The following is a 16,206-nucleotide window of genomic DNA, read 5'->3' as shown; positions in this document are numbered from 1 at the left end:
ATTGCTAGAAACAATAGAGAATGTGTCCTGCTCGAACAGCTGTAAAACCATCTTTGTATTTATGAGGTTGTTTAGTGGGATAATAAATCTTATTCTTTCCTCAAAAGTCGTTTTTAACTCTTGAGGATATTGAGTCACACCCACTGGTATACAAAGTCTTTAAGCAATAAATCGTATTGGTAACTGAACCGAAATCGGTTGAGAAAATATATAATAAACACTTGAGGAATGAAACCAGAATCTCATCCAGCTAAGCTGTTGATAAATCCTGCTTCATACTCTTATGTTGAAAAACTGATGGGAGGAGATTCGCCTGTCGCAGTTTAACAACTAATCAAAACATTTAACATAGATAGCCCCTTATTAAAAACTGACAATTCCAAAGAGATGATCAGCCAGAGGATTGAATCGTCCTCTCTAAATATCCTTGAGTAGAATACTGATATATGTAGGTTGCTTGTATACAACAGAAACCAAGATCGTTGCTGTGTATTTCTTCCACTTTATAAGCAAAGAGATTTTTTTTTTTTTTTTTTTTTTTTCAGTTTTCATGATTTTCAGAGTATTTAATTTCAGAAAAAGTTGCTCCTATAGAGAATAATTATAAAATAACTGAATGATATTCTATTTCTTTAACATGTGAGCGAAAATAAATGAATGTAAGCTACTACATATCGTGCAAAGTTCAAACAACAATCAGGTTTTCGCCTGAAGTTGAACTGCAAAGACCTGGATAGGGGTACATCAGATGGTACTAAAGAGATGACGAAATTAACAGATTTCCAATAACCAGATAAAATGTGCAGACTCCTTTAAAAGCAGTTACACTCTGCTAAATGCAGTGACACAAATAAATCACTGTCAAAGATTAAAGGATAACAAGTATGGTGTTTTTCAGGTAAAATCACGTCGAACGGCGGTGCATATTTTGTCCATTGCATGTGGCCGAATTCAAATGAAATTGTTAATCAGTTATTGCGACAGAACAATCCATTCCTCTGCCACTGCTATTTTTATATCTTGAACAGCTGCCGGTGGATGTGGATATATCGCAGAGCGTTCACTCAGAGCATCCCATATGTTTTCAAAGGGGTTTGAATCGGGAGGATAAACAAGTCAGTCCTATTGAACTGTGTCCCCACTTCCCAACACTGCGGTGTTACTCTGAAGATAAATTCATGCCTTAGTGGCCCCTTTGAATAAAACCACGTGATGTAAGATTATTACATTTACACATTGTTATAGAAGTCAATTGTCGTCAACTTTGTATGTGCATCCAGCATAACCCTTCTCAGACGAGATTACTTCTTGCCTCATCTCTCTATTTTAGTAGCGTTTCGAGTTTATGATCATGTCAGAATAGCTGACGTCCAGAATCACTGTAGAGGTTGAATCTATTATAGTCAGTAAACTGTAGTTACTAATGCTGCTTCTTGTTTTCTTTGAATCAGTTAGGTGATGACTACGATAGACAGATGCTACAAGAGCACAGCATGCTGGTCTACTTGATAAAGGTAAATCACTTACCTTTATCAAGTAGTCTGACCACAGTAAACTATGAGATCTTATGCCTATATCTCTTACGCAACTAATTTACAGAGACTTGACCTACAGCTCTGCCTTGATCCTCGAGTCTATAAAAAACGATCATTACTTCACGTTATTCTTCGCTGGCTATCAACACTAGTCCTTCAAAGAGTTGTATATATGACTCTGAAAAGGCGTCCGTGTAAGATCCCTGGATCAGTGTCGAACTCCTTAGCCATATTTCTGAAATGATACCATTCCTTCATCCTCGAAATTATTTTACATAATGCAAAATCGCTTATATGTGTCCAGGTGGCCATTTCCTGCAGTACGAAATGAAACTCATTACATTATTGTAATAATCGTGCTCACACATATGAAAATAGGAACTTTTGAGTATATGTCATGGCATCACCTCTGATATTGTAACTCTAAAATTTTAATATGCGTTAAATTTCAGTTAAAAAATTTACAGCTATGCAAACGGCATGGGCTAATACGTTTAATTTCGAAGTTGGACTAAGAAAGTTTTGCACGCCAGTGTAAATATTACGCTTCAAAATCTAGGGAAATCACGAACCAATAAATAAATAAATAAGAGTGCTGAAGGTATCCTTTTTCCCTTCTGAAGATATAACTGAACTGGCTGTTCTTTGGAGCTGCGTCCTGTCAACACTATCCATCTCCGCATTCTTCTTCAAATCTGACGCTGTGCATTGGTGGACAACAGGCAATTTGAAGCAAAATATTAGTAACAACGGTATTAATAGCATAGTGTTCCAACAAGGAGACCAGAAAAAGGGAACGATATATGCAGCTATGTCTTTGGGAGAGAAAGAAAACTTTCCGTAATTATTATAAAGATTAGTAATCGCTTTACTCTATATTTAGGTTGTAATAAATTATTATTAGTTTCCCTCTCATTCAAATAAATAGATAATAATAAACATCAGTTTTATATAGTGCTGTTTGCGAAAATTGCAACATCACGACGGAATCATGCACATAAGCTGAAACTAACAGGAAAGGAAAAGTTGGTTTTAATATGCCAAATGATTAGAATTTAAAAATGACAGTGCATCCGTGGACTGAGCCACTGCTCCTGAAATCTTTCTTAGCCGTATTAATAAAGGGCCGTAGTGGAGTGTTAAAAATAATATTTCGTTACATGCCAGGGGTAAGCCGTTCTAAGAAAAATCATTGTGCTTCATCCACGACAAAAGGCTCAATATACGCAAGTTAACGTCATTTGAATAGAGGCAAATGATCGGACTGCGAGTAGGAGGAGCTTTCTACTGTGAAATAACAGCTCATATGTGGTATAATGCTTCGTCAGTGTTGCGTGTGTAGAAGCAGTGAGCTTAAAAGTACCGGATAAGTCTCGGCAATGGAACACTAAACGTAACGTCAGCGCCGGATGACAGGAATCTGAATCTCATGATATTAGCGGTCCTTATATAGCTTCATCTAAATTTGTTGGTGCAACGTTAGAGCACTGCTTCAACTACGTCATTGTCAGCTTCCATAATTTGCCGGCTTCTGTCCGCTGTGTACTGCATTTCTTTGTCCAGGATTTTCCTACCGAAAAACAACGATGCATGCAGTACAATGTGCTCATCAACACCGCCACTGGCAAGAGATCCTTTTTTTCCAATTGATCCTGCTTCGATTTGGAGTATAACAATAGGTCGAATAAATGTTATACACACTATAGGAACGAATGATGTCTTACGGTATGCATTATCCAGCTTCATACTGGACGATCACCAAATGCGATAGTCTAACGCCACTGAATATGATGAGCAATTTCGTCTCCTAAGACCTGAAAGTACTCGCATCAGGGGCGTAGCTAGAGGGGGGCAAGAGGGGGCATCTGTCCCCGGGCGCAGAATCCAAGGGGCGCCAAACTGATGTCACCACATTTTAGAATTAAATGTTTTCCATCTTTGGCAAGCATTAGGGGGCGCGAAATCTTCAGTTGTCCATGGGCACTGAAAACCCTAGCTACGACTCTGACTCGCATTAGCAGGAAGTTTGAGAACACCTTATACACCAGGAAGTTTGAGAATCTAAAAGTCATACTCCTCATTCGAAGGATTCCCTGGAGGTGTGTTTCGACAGAACAATACCCATCCCAATATTGCTAAACATGCTGATGGCATCTTAGCATGTCAGATCCCTTCCTTCCTTGGCCTGCCCATTCACCAGACATGTCGCCCAGTGTATTTGTCTAAGACAACCTTTTTCTTGCATTGACCCCTTTAAAAATATAGTTTTCTTCATCGAGCCCCTCCTATTTTTCTGTATAATATATATTGGTGAAATATCCAGCTGCGGTAAGATAGCTTCCCCGTAAAGCGGATTTAGGGCTACCAGAAAGGGCAAGGAAAGGCATGGTTGACAGATTTGGCGCAAAATCGCAAATTTGTCGACACAATTTGCGATATGCCATAGACGGAGCGAGAACATTCTAGGATGACTTCCTACTGGTTTCCCCGAGAATGCTCCTGAAGACAGGTCAAAAGCTATATATATCCTGCCTGTACGCGGAATAGATTAGTATATTGAGTTCAATAGTAGTGTCTTGAGTTCAGAGATCAGCTCGAGAGCGATCGACCGAGTCGGAAGCTGTACTTTAGTACTTTGCCGTGAAGCTGTCTTCACCGTTATAGCCTGAAGGCTGTGTTGCTGATTATTTCAGCACATTTGTCGTAGTTTTTCGACAACTTAAGAACTGTCCTGTGTAATACTGACAAATAAATTTCTTCATCAAATGTTCTCATCAATCACTCCAAATCCACGAATCCGTAGAACGCAAGAATGTAATACAATTGTGCTTACATATATTATTTAGAGATAACATTTAGACTAAGAATATAAACAAAAGTTATGAAAAAAAGCATTTATTAGACTTTATTATTTTTAATTTTAAAAATATAAATAAGTTTTCAGACATAAAAATAACAGATTCTAATTGTCCAAGGTCGCTTTTTAACACAAAAATAACAGATTTTAATTGGCCAAAAGGTCGATTTTAATCAATGTGATGACTGTGCTTGATGTGTTGATGCAATATTTGACGTAAAACTTCTTAACTTAATTCTTAAATCCCCTCATTCAGAAATATTCAACGTGTTTCTTATTTCCCGTCTTAAGTTATTTACTTAACTAAAGCTTGCTTCCATTGGGTAAGAATAGGGAAACGTCAATAATATTGGTCCAGTAACAGCTTTAATTTTGGGATATTTTTCTCGGAGGACTTTTTCAAAGTTATCAGCTTTATATCCATAAAAATAGTTATAAGTTTTTTTTATTAATTATTAGTTTTTATTAATTTAGTTTTTATTGATACAGTTTTCATACTCAGTGGGATCTTGATTATGACGATCAGTTATTGGTGCATCTTCGGCCATCTACTCCTTTCGGAACCCATGGTCTAAGCTTTCTTATTTCTCAGGTATACGTTCAAAACCTGTTTGATTCAATGCCACGATGAGAGAAGCTTTTATTGCAGTGCTTGGTGGCATCATCAAATGCTGATTTTGAGCACTTAATATTTTTGTGTTAGTTTGTAAATTTAATAGTTACTTTGTATCACTACAAGTCGTAACGTGGAATAAATTTCAATTAATTTTGATTATTTCTTTATGGTGTTAAAATTTTCACTAACAGAAGTATATAAACCATTCTGCACTTAATAACGTATTATTACTTCAGTTATTTAAATAATTAAGTTATTTTGACTTATTTGCATCGAGGTAGACGCTACGCTTTTTGCCGCTCCTAAATTCCACAGCCTTGTGCTGCTAAAATTTCGTAAGTTTTAAATTCCATTTCTCCATCTGGTCACATCGACGGTATCGGCTCTGTGACCAGCTTTGCATTTCATCATGATTAAAGTTACCAGCATTTACATGTTTAAAATGAATATATCTTCCCATCACAGGATTTAAAAAAAAAAAAAATTCTAATAAAATATTTGAGTAATTCAAAATTTCTGCAACATGCACAAATATTTAATGCATTATTATTATTTTTTATGAAATAAATAGTAAGGATTTGTTCTCATTTAATGGTGATATTAAATTATTTTTGGTCTTTAATTGTTTCATAATGTAATAAAAGCTAGAAGGCGTAGAACAACGCTCCATTGTTTTTTACAAGATCCCGACTCAGATTCAATGTTCAGCAGATATATAATTACTAACTAGATATTAATTACTGACAGATCCAGAATAAATATACGAATTCTAATATGCGTGCATACTTAATTCTCCCATTTGAATATTCTGAGCAAATGTCTCTCTCCATTTGACTTATTCTGTGTATTAATAGAGGTGGAAGTACCTTTTTTTTTTTTTTTTTTTTTTTTTTTTTTTTTTTTTTAGTTTACATATAATATTTCATAAAGCTTTTAATAATGCGTTAAGTGTTGTTTTCAAAGTTATTTAGTTTTTTTAACTAATTGTAAAAATAAAAAGAAATATAACACTATTTATGAAAATAGTAAATAGTAATTTTTATTTACTTACTTACTTATTTTATTCCTTTTTTATTAATTAATTTATTTATATTTATTTTTTTATTTGTAAAAATAAGTAGAATTTGTTGGATGGAGTGCAAGAAAGGGTTTTTGAGTTACAAAATGAATAAATTTTTTCCTTATACTTCGCAAATATTTTACTTTTCCAATGGAGGGCCCTTAACTTTTATTGCAACTAAGCTTTAATTATGGCATTCCTCTATGCTATAAAGAGAGATTACTGTCTCTATCGCCCTATATATATATATGTAATAAAAGTAATTATTATTAACTAACTTTGCAGCAATTGCGCAAGTAATAATAACTTGTATTCGCACTAAATGGATTTAAGTTCATACAACACTATATATGTAATAAATATATTCAGGAACAGGAATTTTGATTGCGTAGTAGTGTTGATCCATAATGACTAGGAAAATTGGAGGCGAATGCAGATTAAATCTTCAGTTTTATTTTCGGCAACATGTTGCGGGTACACACAAGTCGACACATTAAATGTGCCCTGTTCCAAAGGGCTTACATTTTTGATAATTTTGTAGCAAGAAAGAAGCAGCAGACAGACTGCAGTCCAACTAAGGCAAAGCCTGGAAAGCAAGTGCATATTGTTCAGGATGAAATCTCACGCCAGACTGAGTAAGTTTCGGTTCTCAAAGCATTTTGATTGGATGGTTAATATTGCTGTAAAATTATTATTGGCTGTTAAGAGTTTTAGTTACGTTTACATCATTAGAATTATGTATATATGTAATGTGACATAGATTTTTCTCGAAATGACGCAGTGCAGAGAGGGGTTACTATTTATAGACTAGAGAAGGGAAATTTACGTTGCTAATTTAATCTTTTGTATATTCTTTTTCTTACATAAATATGGTGTCACCGGTGGTAATGACTGCTGAACACTAGTAGTTCGACCCGCTTTCAAATCTTGGCAAATGGCCTAGCTGCTTGGGCATTATCGTAGTTTACCTCACTTATAAAATATTTATACGAGCAAGTGTACCTTAGAAAGTCCTCCATGAAGGCATCCCTTCTCTTAGACAAATTGCCTTTATGTACTTTACCATAGTCAAATAAAGCAAACCTATATAAACATATACTACATAAACACTATAAATGTAAAGTTATCTCTGTTGACTTTTTCTCTCTTAAGTCACTTTAAGTCTTTAAAAAGCGAGGGGGATTTGTTTTAGAATAACGGTCTGTTGTTTCCATTTTATGCTATACTTAAAGTGATTCTTAAGCAGAGAATATGTGTCTAAAGCAAACAAGGCAATGGATAAGGAAAACAAAAGACGAAGCTGATAGATATTCATATGGAAAACTAAGTAATTCTGTTCCCAAACTGCATATTACAAAACGGTTTTTCAATCAAAAATAACTAATTTGAATTTCAATTATTTGCGTACATGAAACATAATATTCTTTGTGGAGTTAACTGTATTTAATTTCACAACCTATTGTTCTACGGAACGAAAAGGAATATTTAGTAGGCATTTTTATGACGCATTTAATAAATTATTTTGTTTCAAAATATGGAAAATAATACCCTGTTATTGATATACATCTACGCATGCAACAAAAATGAAAATTTTCAGCTTACAACGCTATGTAAAATAATTTATGAATGCTTGCGCATATCACTAACGTTCCTAGAAACAAGGAATATAAATTGCAACTGTAAAAAATGGATTCCAAATGTGCCACGCAATTAGCAAATTTAACAACCATTACTTTAAAAAGAGTAAAATTATTGACGAATGTCATAAATATCTGAATACGAGACATCTATATATTAAACAACTTTTCCCACAGTAACGTTGGTTGTAATGCTTTTAATGTACAAATTCTGACAGTCGAGCTGCTTGAAGGTAACTTCTGTTAGTTTTATTTGTTTGCTTCTTCCCTCTCTGCCTTTGATCTTTTCCTCCGTTTTTCTTCTTTTATCTCTAACTGTGTGTTTTATCAATGAATAAATAATAAGTTGTAATGGTAAAAAATTAATTTTTTTCATGCTGATACAAGGGTATTTTAATAGCAGCTTAATTTCAGCCATATAGTGGATGAATTTTAAATGCCAATGATTTCGAAAAGAATTATTCTTCAGATACAAATTATTGTAACCAACAGTGATGGTTCGAAATTCACTGAATCCCTTTTTTGGAAATTATATCCTAGTAAAGTAAAAAGCTAACAACTGCTAGATTTCTAGTAGATGTGCATTCTCTTGCTCCGGTTAATATTAGGTAATTTGAAAGAATTTTTTGTACTTTGGGAGCCGTAGACCCACTTGAGTACTCAATGCTGACCATCGGGTTGCACGACTTACCCGGGAAATAGAACACAGAGAATTGACTCTAGAAGACTGAAAACGAGTAGCATGGAGTGATTGAGTCTTGATTCCGACTACTTTATGTTGATGGGAGACTGAGAATACGGCGTCAGGCTCATGAAGCCATGGATATGCTAGGTTGGAACCGTACAAATCCATGGCTGCTCAGTCATGGTCTGGGGTGTTTTCTCTTGGCAAAGTTTGCGATCTCTTGTATTTGTATTTCTCTATGCGATTCGGTACGTAGAGTTGCTGGGCGATCACATCCATCCATTTATGTTGTCTTGTCATTCACACGGAAATGGAGTAATCCAACAAGACAACTGTACCTCTCACAGATCCCGGTTGACTCCTGGTTGGATGAGTATTTCTCTGTTTCTCTGCCATGAATTGGCCACCTTGAAGCTCTGACTTAATCCTATTGAGCACCTTTGGAATATTTGGGAGAAAGCATACAACAATAGCCTACCCTTCCTGAATTATGGACAGCTGTAGCTGATGTTTGGCTTTGATATAGAACGCTAATTCGTTAAGTCGTTAAATCTAAGCCTGTCGTGTGGCAACCGTTGGCAAGGCACGATGAGGTCTATCTTGTTATTAACTAGCTATCCCTAATTCAGTGGCACTTCATTGTATATAAAGAATTAAACAGTTATTGAAACAATTAATGTATTAAAACATCAGTGTTAGAAAGCTAATTGCATGGCTTTGTTGCTTCTTAATTAATGAAACAATATGAATTATAACTGCATTGTATTTCAATAAAGCATTGCAAAGAATATTTTCACTGAATTTTTATAGACAAAAACCCTTTTATTTTTATTTTTTATTATTTGTGATTTGAATTAATAAATTATCAAGCATGATGAAAATAAAAACGAAATTTCTACAAATTATTTATTTTCTATGAACATCACTTTAATTAAATAAATTTGCATGACTAATTAAATCATTTTTGAAGTTAATGCTTTTCAAAATTTAGCTCAGTCTGTAAGATGACACAGAATTTGACAATGACTTTTTTAACAATGCTCTTTTAAAGAAATATACTCAAACTTGTTCATATTAAATTTCTAGGTTTTTATTATATATATATATGTCATAATAAAAGCACAAGGAAAAGACGGAACACTGTAGATGCGTGCTTAGATCCATATTGAAGAAGAATTTTGATTGCGTAGTATGCTAGTAATGCTAACTTGGTAATATCTAAAGAACTTGGCAGTCGAAGCAGTTTTAATTCCATTTTTATTTCCAATTGATATTTGTGGCCACAATCACTTGGCACTCTAGTCGTGCCTTTCCACAGAAGATTTACATTTTTGATATTTTTGAGATAGAAAGCAAGCCAGCGAAATTACATCTTAGCAGAGTAGAGGGCAAAAGCTGAAGTGCGTAGTTATGAAAGATGGAAGTACGTGAAGAGAAAAGTTTTGGTTTACAAGGCCAGTTTCAGTTCTTAATTATTACGTCATCAGAGTTGCGCGGGCCATAGAGTGATCTAGAAATGACGCAATGCAGAGAAGTTATTACGATTTTAGAATAAAGAGGAAGAATTAATGTTTTTAGTTATTCTGATTCATATAATTTTATCTTACATATATATATATATATATTCATTTAAAAGATATAAAGTTGGTACATTCTAGCATTTTATTTTATTTAGCTTTTCAAAATTTTCATGCTATGTTCTGGCCAGTTTATTACATGATATGAAGAAATTATGGGCTTCTTTCATTTTTATATGGTACACCAGAAATGGTCTCATATTGTAGTTCTTGACATTTAAAATCTCATATATGACCTCTGCAAAAAAAAACATTTAAAGCTATTTATCAAGTTGTAGAGACATTAGGTATTTTTTGGAAGCAGGCATGATGAAAAATGAGCAATCCCTTCGCCGGGAATCGAACCACGGACCTCTGGAAACCGGCTCAGTGTGCAGACCACTACATCACGAAGGCACGCCAAGAAGGTGGAAAAAATACCTTATAACGTATATTCTAAACGCTACTAGAAAAGAGAAGAAAAGATATAAAGGAAAAATTATAATGTATATGAGTTTGCTCAGTGTTGAAGTTTAATTTTTCTTAAACACGTTTTTCATAGTGAAAATTTTTCTGTGCTTAGCTCTTGAAGAATCAACAGAATGAGGACTTTCATCAAGTTGTGGATAACTTGCTTTTGTATTTATCTCTGCAAATCCAGTAGCCGATCGAATTTGAAAAGTAAGTGTACCTCTGAAGTATACCAATTTATACACTAATAATAATTTATGCATTGATATAATATTAAGTAATTTGCCTTCTTAATTTGAAGCCTGTCTAACCTATGATTTATGAGACAAATGCATAAAAACAGTATGATTCATGCTTATTTATGAATAATTCGTAGCACATAATAGTTTAGTAAATATGAAATTAAAGGGGAGTTAAAAAACATTATCTTTTTCATACTTGAAAAAAGAAAGACTACCCCCAATCAAAATAAGCTTTCTTTTCTAATTTTACTTTATTGGCATTTTTGCAAAATTACCCCTTTCCATCAATATTTTCTTAAACAATATTAAATGAGCAAATCCTAGAAATAATTAATATTTTTCCTTGATCAAAATTTCAAAGAAATATTTTTATGCATTTTCATAACAATTCAAAATTTAAATGCACGAATTTTTAAACAGAAAATGGAGTTCAATCTAAATCTGGTTTAAAGATGTCCTTGATTTAATGGAAAAAAATCGGAATGTATAAAACCCGACGCCGCAATATCCACTGCGTTTTATAAAAGACCATATGCAATCATTTTCAATATTGAGCTTGTTTTCATATTGTGATATTATTTGTAATAAAATTTTTACTACGCTAATAAGGATATATACATTTTTCTCATTCTCAAGTACAGAAATGTTACTTTGTAATTTTTTATCAAATTTTGAAATTTTGGAAAATAATGATGATGTTACTGATGTTAAAATCTCTACGTGAGGCAATTTTTTCATCTGACACTTTTTCTTTTACAATAATTGAAAATTCTTTTCCAAAATAATGTTTATTTTATCTTTTACTTTTTACAAAATCAGTTTTTATTTTACCTTGTTGGTTTTTGGTAAATAAATTTTCAATTTTTACTTTCTTCCTTTTCCTAGTAAGACTTTGTAGATTGGAATTTATATAGTCTTCAGATTGTTATTCCTAGTTTTCTTGAATGGCATTCTTAATTTTTAATTTATTGAATTTTAGATAGGCAAATACCCATTTCATAGCCGCCCAGACCATATAGGGGCTAGGGGAGCCTGACTGTGATACCGAAAGGTCTGGGTTCGAATCCCGAAGAAGGCATGGTTGTAACTGTCCTTCCCTTCATAGGTGGGCCCACCAGCGGCCGAGCGGTAACGTCGCTGAACACTGGTAGTTCGGTCTGAGGTTCGAATCCCGCGAACGGGCTGGCTGCATGGGTGTTTTCGTGGTTTTCCCCATGTGTAACGTGTATACGAGCCAGTTTCCCTAAAAAAGTCCTCCACGAAGGCATCCCTCCCTTAAGGCAGATAGCCCTCGAGTGCTTTGCCGTAATCTAATAAACCAAACCAAACCAAACAGGATTCATAAATAGTCCTTCTTTCCTTTTGTTTATGTTATTATATACATATGCATGCATGTATGTAAGTATACGTATATGTATAACATATAAGCTATAAAATTGTAAAAACAAGCTGCTAACATTATCAGACACTATCGCCCGAAAAGCAAGCATTTGATAATAAGATATTTTTAAAGTTATAAGCGTCCATGCGTTATTTGAAAAGTAACACATCATAAAAGTGATCCGACGCAAAAGTGAGGATAAGCATTGACGTGTTATAGGGCCTTTTTTTAAGCGATATTTGTTATCGTTCGAAAAACAAACATTCAACAACATAATACTATTTTTAAGCGTTATAAACGTCCGTGCGTTGTAAGCATCTTAAAAATAAGTTACACGAGTTATAATCTTATATCCGTTATTTGAAAAATGGTGCACTGCAAAAGTGATTCGACGGAAAATTGAAGATAAATTATATGCGTTATTAGGCGATATACACAATTGTCCGAAGAGCAAACATTCGACTTGATATTTTTGAGCTTTATACACGTTATTTGAAATAAGCCTTATAGTCATGAGTTATTAGCCTTATAAGCAGTATATGTTATCGTACGGAAAACAAATATTCAGCAACATGATATTTTTTAGCGTTATAAGCTTCCGCCCGTTATAAAAGTAAGTTATACGCTGCGAAATTGATTCGAAGAAAAGGTGAGGATAAATTATAAGCAATTTGAAGCGATATACGTTATCATCCAGAAAACAAACTTTCAATAACATATTTTTGAGTTATGCGCGTTATAAAAATAAATTATAAGCGCTATATACGCTGTAAGCATGAAAAGAATCATTGGCAGAATTAAGATACTTACAGAAATTTGAAATACCGATTCTATTGGTAGTTCTATAGCATGGAAGTGGCTAGCTTCTGTATAATATAGATATATAAGAACTTCAGATTTGGAAAGTGTAGTGAGGATAGATACAGCAGTGAGGATCGATCTTCCGTTGATAAACAAGTAAATAAATACTTTTAAAAGATTGAAAAAGAAACATTTAACACTTAAATTTTAATCTTTAAAAAATAAATTTTTAGTTGTTAGAGTAATAATCAAGAGATTATAAATGAACGTATCATTTTTAATCACATTTCTTTCATTTGATGCAGATACATAAAAATAATATTTTATTTTATCATTAATTTAGGAATTAACTAATAAGTGAAATCACTAATCTAAATTTGTTTGAAAGTAAAAGAAACTGAGATATTGCAGAAGAATTTGTTTATTTTTAAGTTTTCCTACAGAAAACTCTTAATTCTTTCTCTTGACTCTTTTCTAACCGAGTTATTAATTTTACTTAAATATAGTCAAAACTGACAAAATAATTTTGAAATTATATGAATTTTTGTTTTACACTGTAACATCTATATTAAATGTCACTAGATTGCAATTTCCTTCCATATTTGTTTCCGGTGTTGTATTATGTCATCGTGTTTAATTACGACTTCTGCATTTCAAATTGCGGTCAGAAAGGAAGTGAAACATTTTTTGTAGTAAACTACCTCACAGGAAATGAAAAACTTTTATAATTATCTTCGAAATTGCTGGTTTAACAAGAATGTTTCTTCACCATTAAAAGTTTTCGAAAGAGTACAAGCAGTTTATAACTACGAAGCTTAAAATTAAAGTACACTGCGGGGGTGAAAAAAAAAATATCTGAAATGTTTCAGATTTTAAATTACGTCCAAAGGGGCGTTTTTTAACATTTTGTGTGTTACCTTTCTTTATTAAATATCGTGTTCCTCGCACTTAAACCATAAGATCCAGTGCAACAGCAATATCGCAAAATAGTTTTAAAACGAGCATATCTTTAGAATTTCCGATACAGAGACTCACGCGCTGGAGATAAAAATGTTTTTTCTGCACAACGTTGCCATTGCTCGCTTTGAAATCCTTGAGTTTGTTAATCAAAAATTCGTCAAAGTTTTAAAAAATAGGAAATCGATCATAAAACAAATTTCAATTTCAAATTTGGTCTTCCACATGCTCATATTCGTTGGAGGATTACGTTATTCAAAATTCGATGACTCTATGTACCGTTGTTTTATCACAATACGAGAAATATACATACATTTATGCAGATTTTTCATTATTTAATTTCTTCAAATATAATGCAGGACTCTAACATTTTGTGGTAACAGTTTGAAAAGTGAACCGACATTTATGAGTCCGACGCAAAATGCCAAAACGAAACTAATAGTCCTTCGGGATTCAAATCCCTTTGGACTAAAAAAGAAGAAGAAGAGGGTGGATGGGGACAGTTCTATATCTCCCGTTCTACTGTGCCGATTGACAAAATTTAAATTGCGTTTTTCATGTCTCGAAAGCGCGACTTAAGATATGTATTAGATTTATATATAGCATTGTTCTAACATAGGTATTTTGACACAAAATCAGACTTTTTCTCAAATAACGTACCATTTTTGTAATTATGCCTAGATATCAAATTTTGTAAAATTTGTTGCGAAATTTACGGAGAAATTTCAAAATTAATCTTGGTGCAATTTTTTTCAGTTTGCGCCAAGAATAATTCACTTGGCGAACTTCTTAATATATGGCAACCAATTTTCCTTTCCCTTCCATTATGCCGGAGCGGAAAAAAAGGCACCTCGTTCCTACCTTTTTACATTGTACATGATGGAAAAAAGTCACATCGTTCCTACTTTCAAATAATTTTAGCAAAGTGTCTAAACCACATTTGATGTTTTATCGCTTTCCACAAATATGCCAAATTTCAAAACGCGCCAATATATAAATTCACGTAAATCTTCGGCAATTTTGTATAAAAAACTCTAATTTTTTGCAGATATGCTCAAAAATACATCTAATTTAAGATGATGGTAAAACTTTTATAGATTATAATTCAAAATTGTTTTCGAAAATTCTTTTTAAATAATTTTAAAATGCAAATTTTAAAAATAAATCATAAAAAATGGACGAATTTTATTTGGAATGAACCTAAATTTCGAAATATGAAAGGAAGAATCAAATAAGTTTAATAAAAAAGAGAGATTAATAAATATATACCGAAATCAATTAACATTGAGAAGCTAAAATTTTGAGGGCTAATTTTTTAAAAACTACTCGTGCGATTTTTACAAAACTTGTACTATTACTTATACTAGTTTGGCGTACTTTGGGTCGTAGAATCGAAATATGGAAAAAAATTGGTATGTTATTTCAGAAAAAGTCCGATTTTGTGCCTATATTAGAAAAAGGCTATATATGAACCTAATATATATCCTAAGTCGCGCTTTCGAGACTTAAAAAACACAAGTTAAATTTCGTCAATCGGCCCAGTAGAACGGGAGATATAGAATTGTCGCCTCCCCCTTTTTTTTCCTCGCAGTGTACAATTTTCACTACTTTAATATATTTTTCAGGGACTTTTACCTTAAAAACCAAGTGTAATTTATTTTTTGTTACGAACTATTTTCCTAGCCATTGACTAATATTCCGACACCCCCCTTCGTATTGCTTTAAATTCAAATGTCAATAAAGATTGTAGTCATTTTTAATTCCCAAGGGATAGTTTTATTTGCTTACCTGTCTCATCCCACTTTTCATAATGCAAGATAAATTTTGTGATCTCTTTTCGCCAATAGAATCATGTTTGCATATTGGTACGGAAAATATGAATTTTTTGGCCCCAAACGGATTTATATTTGGTTACATTATAAGGTATTTCTCCCGCCTTCTTAGCATGCTTTCGTGGTGTAGTGGTCAGCACGCTCGACGCGTATTCAAGAGGTCCGTGGTTCGAGTCTCGACGAGAGCATTGCTCATTTTTCATCTTTTCTGCTTCGAAATAATCTAATGTTTCTACAACTTTCCCGCAAACAAGCTCACTTTGAGAGTCTGCTTAATTGTCAATTTCTCTCTATAAACAATCTCGCTTTGCAAACTTTGTGATCTCTGTAAATTCGAAAAAGTCGTATTTGACACCTAAGAAGTGACATCGAACCTTCCTCTAGAGGTAAAATAGCACCTCGACGGAGCGACTTTTCACTCTAGGTACCTTCTCATCTGAAAAAAGGAGGTGACTCATTTTCGTTCTTGAGAGTGGAAGATATTACATGATATTCGAAAGAAACCACACACACTAAAAGGAGTTACAATAATTTTGTTTACTCCTTAAAGGGCTGATCTTTATACTTATTATAGAT

Source organism: Stegodyphus dumicola, chromosome 3, assembly GCF_044657685.1.
Source record: "Stegodyphus dumicola isolate Sdum_Otavi_A_Nest chromosome 3, ASM4465768v1".
NCBI classification, from domain to species: domain Eukaryota; kingdom Metazoa; phylum Arthropoda; class Arachnida; order Araneae; family Eresidae; genus Stegodyphus; species Stegodyphus dumicola.
This window is presented reverse-complemented; position numbering follows the sequence as displayed.